The following is a 7,422-nucleotide window of genomic DNA, read 5'->3' as shown; positions in this document are numbered from 1 at the left end:
AAAACTAAAACATGAGAATATCTGCATGTCTGCATTAATAATAAAAAACAATTGATTTTAATGGTATGAATAATTCTTCTATGGCAATCAACGGGTGACTTTTGAAGTGCATTCTTGTCTTGGATAAACATGGCAGTGAATTAGTGCAAGTGAGTTAAGTGACCAACCGGTTCCTATAATAAATGAACTTATTCAACTTTTGATAAATGTTTATCTGAACAAAATGAAATTGAATTAATAAGTAATCAGAGAAATCTTGATGCGAAGTATTGCCAATATTCGAGTTTTGCACGGCAACTTTTTTTTTAATTTAAAAAAAATTGCAATGCAAATACTTGAGAGAATTGTCTAAAGATGCTTGCTAGAGGCTGGTAAACGTGCAATTTGAAAGTGATTTTATTTTTGATGAGTCAAACTAAATGTTACGTGTAAGGACGTTTTCGATATTTTCTCATAAACCTGCTGATACACGTCCTGAGCTGGTGGGACACGAATCCATGCTTCCAAGTTTAGAGGTAGGTACACATCACTGCACCAGAAGAAAACCCAGGGTGATTGATAGCGAGAGAAAAAGACGCAAGCGACAGGTTCCTTGAGGGTTAATGGATCAGTTTTACAAGACAATGGGGAGCTGTAGGACCCAGCGGACGCTTGGTACTGGTTAAGATACAGTGTGAGGTTTGCCTATCGGGGTGAGTGCTGGTTGCTGAGCTCCGGGGAGGGAAGATGGGGCTTGTGACAGAGCCAGCAGCTGGGAAACACCAAGGGCAACCTGTGACAGGGGCAAGAAATCAGGAACTGCACTGAGGAGCCGGCGTGGGCGAAAATTACAGAGAAGTTCACTTTTCTCTGTCCTTACTTCACACAGGTAACCTTGTCAGCCTGAACTTCCACTGGGGCTGGAACCGATTACAATTAACAGAAAGCAGTCCAAGGCTAATTTTAAGTCCCAAATTCTCGAAACAACAACACCAACGAAAGATGCACCCTGCTCAAAACAATTCCTCTGTGATTTAATTTTGAGAAAAGGGCAGTAGGAGTTGAGCGAGTTTCCTCCTCAGTTTGTAGTGCCGGCTGCGATAGGATCCGTCGGAAGGGAGCTGACCCTACATTACCTTCGGCTGTGAACCCGAATTGCCAGGACCAGGAAAGGAGCTGCATGAGGAAGCCCAGGACCATTCTGGAGACCGGAGTTCAGTATAAACAGAGAGGTGAGTTTGTGTCCTCTTCTCTCTCTCTTGAACAAAATACCTTCGGTAGTGACCTTTGGGATGTATGTGAGCCCGGCATGCTTCTAAAAAGAAGCCACAGAATCAGGAGAGTTAGGGAAGAGTAATCTGAACAATAGAAGGTTCACTTGACATTCAGCTATAACTTCCACCCAGAGTTGTGAGGTTTATTGGAACAAGTTTCATGACATTGGGTGGTGTTGGATCACAGAATACAGCAGAGAAATGTTGAACAAGCTCGTCCAGCTATCCAAATAGCTTCCAAACGTGGATAGTTCTGCCTAGTAGATTAAGTGGGGGGAACCCCCATTGTTACACAGTTGGAAACATAGATTCAAATTGAGTTACTACTTTATCTTGAGAGGATAAATGGAAGGGTTAAAATTTAGCCATGTCTCGTCAGTCGTGTGTTTACTGATTAATTTCACAGTCAGTGATTTGCACAGCATTGGCACCTTACTGATTTACACAGTGCTGTAAGTACACTTTCAGATGTGCTTAGACACTTTTTTCTTAAATTACCAGCCCAGTTGTGCTCAAACTCGATTAAGAGGCAGGGATTTTTACAGGAGAGATGCCCAACTTTTATTTTTAACTGTTTACTCCTGTATGAAATACCATCTTATCTGGAAGATATCATTGGTTCATTGCTGAGATTCATTCCCATGAGTTAGACAAACAAGAGACTCTTTAAAATTGGCACCTAATGCAGTGGCGACTCACTTTTCAACTTGGTGAAATACTTACTGGGGCTAAAGGGAAAGGGAGATAGTTGGCACTAAACAAAGGTCAGTGGTATGGTCGGAATTAAGTTGTGAGGCGACTTTGGAATTGGGATGGGGAGAATTGATCAGGGAAAAAGATGAGAAAAGATATATAGTGCAGAGCATGGGGATTGGTGATAGAAAAGATCACATCATGGTAAATATTATTACTTAAACTCATCAACCTCTCATTTGTGATATTTTCCAAATCAACCTGCTTAGGGATAGAACATAAAATGTAAAGGCACTTCAGCCCTCAATGCTGTGCTGGCCTTTTATGCTACTCTAAGATCAGACTAACATACCTATCCTTCATTGTACTAGCTTCCATATGCCTATCCAAGAGCCATTTAAATGTCCCTAATGTATCTGACTCTACTATGCAGTGCATTCCACACACCCACCACTCTGAATAAAGAACTTCCCTCTGACATCTCCTGTAAAGCTTCCTCCAATCACTTTAAAATTGTGGCCCCTCATGATAGACATTTCCACTCTCTGGGAAAAACTCTCTGGCTATCCACCCTATAGTTTCTGGTTAGCCACCTCTGGAATGTGTGGGACTTGACCTCAGGTCCCCTGGCTCAGAGGTAGGGATATTCTCACTATGCTACAAGGGCTGGCTGGTCTTTCATTCTATTTTTGTCTGTGATTGGAAACATCCCATTTGTTAGACTCTGCATAATGTTTGAGGCATCTCTCCTCTCTCCATGTGTCAATGGGTTGCTGTAATACTGAGATTTGTGACAGGCAAATCCACTTTAGAACAATGTCTCCAATAACCATGGTTTTTTTAAAATTTGTTCATGAGACGTGTACTTCACTGGTTGGACCATTACTTATTTCCCAAGCCTAATTGCCCAGAGGGTAGTTAAGAATCACTCACATTACTGTAGTTCTGGAGTCACATGTAGGGCATACCAGATAAGGATGGCAGTTTCCTTCCCTAAAGGTCATTAGTGAACTAGATGGGGTTTTTTCCTGACAATCATCAATGGGTGCATGGTCATTATTAAACTTATTTTCAGCTTATTATTGAATTCAAATTCTGCCATCTGCCTTGGTGGAATATGAACCCATGTCCCTTTAATGGGTCTCTGCATTAATAGTATAGTGATATTACCACTAGGTCATCGTCTACCCAAAAATGTACATTTTTGCTTGATGGAACAATAGAATGGGAATGCAGTGCAATGACTGAATATTCTGGAATCTCAGACTGCGAATGGAGACAGGGGTTGAGGTCGGCTGGATGCCTGACATGAGTCACATTGGTGGCAACAACATAGGATTTGCTCACCGTTCTGGCTGGTGTTGGTTTGAGACCAGCTAACCTATGGTGGAACTCACAGCAAAGTGGTACAGAGCTGCATGCAGGCAGAAAAAGTCAAGGAGAAGACGGCCACTTTTGCTGGGAAAATAGTGAGGAGTTAAATCCACACATGTATCTTTTAAAAAAGAAATCAGAATCTGTGATGAGGAAGTTAAAAATCACACAACACCAGGTTATAGTCCAACAGGTTTAATTGGAATCACCAGCTTTCGGAGTGTCGCTCCTTCATCAGGCAGTTGTGATGAACCTGATGAAGTTAAAAATCACACAACACCAGGTTATAGTCCAACAGGTTTAATTGGAAGCACCAGCTTTCGGAGCGTCGCTCCTTCATCAGGCAGTTGTGATGAACCTGATGAAGGGGCGGTGTTCCGAAAGCTAGTGCTTCCAAATAAACCTGTTGGACTATAACCTGGTGTTGTGTGATTTTTAACTTTGTACACCCCAGTCCAACACCAGCATCTCCGAATTGTGATGAGGAAGAGTTACTCAGTGATTTGCGAAATGCTGCAAACTGCTGGATGATTTGCACCATTATGTTTGCAATCACACATTCACCCTCACTTCTTTGTGAATTGTGAGAAAGCACCACATGCTTGCCGTGAAAACAAACTAAACTTAGTGCAAAAAGTTAATCCAATGTTTTAAAGACTTTTTTAACGATGAGCTATCTGTTTTTTGCAATAGCATTAAGTACTGACTTGGAATAATTGAAACAGCTATAATCTCATTCCTATAGATAGTAACTTAATCCTGGATGATGCTTTTAAAGTTAAAGTTTCCTTACATTTTTCTTCCTGTTTCTTTTCCTGCTATCTTAATCAAATTATTATTTCCTCCTATATTTCTTTCTTGGCAATTGATTTGACTTTCCTGCACCGCATTTACTCCTTCATATTGACTCCCTTTCTTTACCTTTAATTCTCATAGGAAATCAATTGCTGGCCCCAACATTCAACAAGTATCCACTCAGATGTACCATTCACTTTGCAACCCTGGAAATTTGTGGTGAAAAGACCTGAAGGGTTGAGGGGGAAAAAAATCACAAACACATCATTACAAATGACAAAATGAAACAGTCATTTCATTCTTCATTATTTAAATTGTACTTTTACTGTAATTGCATATAGAGTCATAGAGTCATAGAGATGTACAGCATGGAAACAGACCCTTTGGTCTAACCCATCCACGCTGACCAGATATCCCAACCCAATCTAGTCCCACCTGCCAGCACCCGGCCCATATCCCTCCAAATCCTTCCTATTCATATACCCATCCAAATGCCTCTTAAATTTTGCAATTGTACCAGCCTCCACCACATCTTCTGGCAGCTCATTCCATACACATACCATCCTCTGCGTGAAAAAGTTGCCACTTAGGTCTCTTTTATATCTTTCCCCTTTCACCCTAAACCTATGCCCTCTAGTTCTGGACTCCCCGACCTCAGGGAAAAGATTTTGTTTATTTATCCTATCTATGCCCCTCATAATTTTGTAAACCTCTATAAGGTCTCCCCTCAGCCTCCGACACTCCAGGGAAAACAGCCCCAGCCTGTTCAGCCTCTCCCTTTAGCTCAGATCCTCAAACACTGGCAACATCCTTGTAATTCCTTTCTGAACCCTTTCAAGTTTCACAACATCTTTGCAACGGTAATATTCCAACATTGGCCTAACCAATGTCCTGTACAGCCGCAGCATGACCTCCCAACTCCTGTACTCAATACTCTGACCAATAAAGGAAAGCATACCAAACGCCTTCTTCACTATCCTATCTACCTGCGATTCCACTTTCAAGGGGCTATGAAACTGCACTCCAAGGTCTCTTTGTTCAGCAACACTCCCTAGGACATTACCATTAAGTGTATAAGTCCTGCTAAGATTTGCTTTCCCAAAATGCAGCACCTTGCATTTATCTGAATTAAACTCCATCTGCCACTTCTCAGCCCATTGGCCCATCTGGTCAAGATCCTGTTGTACTCTGAGGTCAATTACATCTCCAATTTTGGTGTCATCTGCAAACTTACTAACTGTACCTCTTATGCTCACATCCAAATCATTTATGACAAAAAGTAGAGGGCCCAGCACTGATCCTTGTGGCACTCCACTGGTCACAGGCCTCCAGTCTGAAAAACAACCCTCCACCACCACCCTCTGTCTTCTACCTTTGAGCCAGTTCTGTATCCAAATGGCTAGTTCTCCCTTTATTCCATGAAATCTAACCTTGCTAATCAGTCTCCCATGGAGAACCTTGTTGAATGCCTTACTGAAGTCCATATAGATCATATCTACTGCTCTGCCCTCATCAATCCTCTTTGTTACTTCATCAAAAAACTCAATCAAGTTTGTGAGACATGATTTCCCATGCACAAAGCCATGTTGACTATCCCTAATCAGTCCTTGCCTTTCCAAATACATGTACATCCTGACCCTCAGGATTCCCTCCAACAACTTGCCCACCACCAACGTCAGTCTCATCGGTCTATAGTTCCCTGGCTTGTCTTTACCGCTCTTCTTAAACAGTGGCACCACATTTGCCAACCTCCAGTCTTCCGGCACCTCACCTGTGGCTATTGATGATACAAATATCTCAGCAAGAGGCCCAGTAATCACTTCTCTAGCTTCCCACAGAACTCTCAGGTACACCCGATCAGGTCCTGGGGATTTATCCACTTTTAACCATCTCAAGACATCCAGCACTTCCTCCTCTATAATCTGGACATTTTGCAAGATGTCACCATCTATTTCCCTACAGTCTATATCTTCCATATCCTTTTCAACAGTAAATACTGATGCAAAGTATTCATTTAGTATTTCCCCCATTTTCTGTGGCTACACACAAAGGCCGCCTTGCTGATCTTCTCTCCCTAGTTACACTTTTGTCCTCAATATATTTGCAAAAATCCTTTGGATTCTCCTTAATTCTATTTGCCAAAGCTATCTCATGTCCCCATTTTGCCATTCTGATTTCCCTCTTAAGTATACTCCTACTTTCTTTATACTCTTCTAAGGATTCACTCGATCTCTCCTGTCTATACCTTCTTTTTCTTAACCAAACCCTCAATTTCTTTAGTCATCCAGCATTCCCTATACCTACCAGCCTTCCCTTTCACCCTGACAGGAATATACTTTCTCTGGATTCTTGTTATCTCATTTCTGAAGGCTTCCCATTTTCCAGCCATCCCTTTACCTCCGAACATCTGCCTCCAATCAGCTTTCGAAAGTTCTTGCCTAATACCGTCAAAGTTGGCCTTTCTCCAATTTGGGACTTCAACTTTTAGATCTGGTCTATCCTTTTCCATCACTATTTTAAAACGAATAGAATTATGGTTGCTGGGTCCAAAGTGCTCCCCCACTGACACCTCAGTCACCTGCCCTGCCTTTTTTCCCAAGAGTAGGTCAAGTTTATCTCAGGCTTATTTTACATTGAGTGCTGATTGTCAGTGACATTGCCAAACTAGACACTCATAGGCATAAGTGATGAACAAGTGACTTATTCAATTCAATTTGAGCTTTGAAATCGCAACCCCATTATTGGCTAATCCAGTACCAAAACCACTTTTGCCATAACCATTTTATAAAAAAGATTGTTCACAGGATTAGGGTGTTGCTGGCTAGGCCTACACTTACAGCTAGGCCCATTCCTATTGCTCAGAGGACATTTAAGGTTCAACCACAATGCATGGGCATGGAGACACATGAAGCTCAGACCAGCAGCTTCCTTCCTTGAAGAACGTTAGTGATCCAACTGGATTTTCCTGACAATTAGCAATGGTTTCATGGTCATCATTAGATTCTTAATTCCAGATTTTTATTGAATTCAAACTTCACTACCTGACATGATGGGATTTAAACCCAGGACCCCAGAACATTATTTGGGTCACTGGATTAATAGTCTAGTAATAAGGCCAAGGCCTACACTAACAACCTGTCTTTTAGATGAGACATTATAGCAAAGCCTCATATACTCTCTTGGAAAAACTCGGAAGATTGCATTCAAAGATTGAAGGAGGTCCTGGTGTGCTGGCCAATATTTATCCCTCAAGCAATGTCACTAGAAACAGATGATCAGGTTATTTACCTTGAGGTGGGAATGTTCT

General features: G+C 41.7%; 1 protein-coding gene across 2 annotated transcripts in view; it reads left to right on the top strand.

The window, feature by feature from the left end:
* Positions 1–707: 707 nt before the first annotated feature.
* The window catches only part of tc2n (tandem C2 domains, nuclear), a 70,310-nt gene continuing 63,595 nt past the window's right edge, over positions 708–7,422 (top strand). For both annotated transcript variants that reach the window (XM_043697131.2, XM_087989657.1), the window contains exon 1: positions 708–1,211. The gene's annotated coding sequence lies outside the window, so the exon portion shown is untranslated. The remainder of the gene's footprint in view (positions 1,212–7,422) is intronic.

Source organism: Chiloscyllium plagiosum, unplaced genomic scaffold (assembly GCF_037043375.1).
Source record: "Chiloscyllium plagiosum isolate Xiang-an unplaced genomic scaffold, Cpla_swu_hap1 HiC_scaffold_8, whole genome shotgun sequence".
NCBI lineage: Eukaryota > Metazoa > Chordata > Chondrichthyes > Orectolobiformes > Hemiscylliidae > Chiloscyllium > Chiloscyllium plagiosum.
This window is presented reverse-complemented; position numbering and strand designations above follow the sequence as displayed.